This window comes from Frankliniella occidentalis, unplaced genomic scaffold (genome assembly GCF_000697945.3).
Source record: "Frankliniella occidentalis isolate FOCC.00 unplaced genomic scaffold, Focc_3.1 Scaffold35, whole genome shotgun sequence".
NCBI lineage: Eukaryota > Metazoa > Arthropoda > Insecta > Thysanoptera > Thripidae > Frankliniella > Frankliniella occidentalis.
Genome location: NW_026267165.1, coordinates 471,744 through 472,431, shown reverse-complemented (window position 1 = coordinate 472,431; position 688 = coordinate 471,744). Strand labels below are relative to the sequence as shown.

At 56.1% G+C, this 688-nt stretch overlaps 1 protein-coding gene across 1 annotated transcript in view; it reads right to left on the bottom strand.

The window, feature by feature from the left end:
* The window catches only part of LOC113212976 (alpha-2Da adrenergic receptor), a 69,368-nt gene that overhangs the window by 46,059 nt on the left and 22,621 nt on the right, over positions 1-688 (bottom strand). The window lies entirely within an intron of this gene.

Sequence of the window (688 nt, the reverse complement as noted above, 5' to 3'; positions counted from 1 at the left end):
AATGTGAGCGATATTTCAACCTAGCCCACCCTTCTGCTTTGAAAGGGAAAAATAGTATTTTTCATTGGGAATAGCCGGTTTGCGTTTTGGAATCCTTGCCAGAGGGTCAGGGACAGCAAAATTAATCTGATTGGAGTGGCATGAAAGACTGCTTGGCAATTAATTTAGCTCTTAACATTAAAAGGTTTGAACGGAGTTGTCGGTGCAACGAAGTGGGGCTGTCGGCCCCGCTTGACGGGGTGGCGGGCCTGCTTGTCTTCGGTAGAAGCGGTATTGTCATCCGGTCGGGTCATCGATGCCACCCCTTGGCAGGCACCGGGCCGTTAGGCCACCGACGCACAAGCCCTTGTTGATATTCCTCGTCTCGATTTACGAGAAGCCAGCTCCCCTTGTCCCACCCACTGGCCTTCTCACCCGGAGTAGGATGCGTTGACTTTGCGCCGTCCACCCTGCTTCTCGTCGTGGGGCCCGGTCCCCCCGGCCGCCGACCGAGAGGGCCCACCCCTAAAGTGTATTGCAGGAATAATCTCTCTGAGAGAGCGTGCTCTAGGGCCAGCGACAGTCGGAGGGGGAGGGGGCGCGTCCAAAGGAAAGTGAGAAAGTCGAGTTAAAGGGGTCGGGGGGCAATAATGCGTTTATGCAAATGTATCGGCTTTGGGCGGATGCCGCGCCGGGTCCCGGACGACTC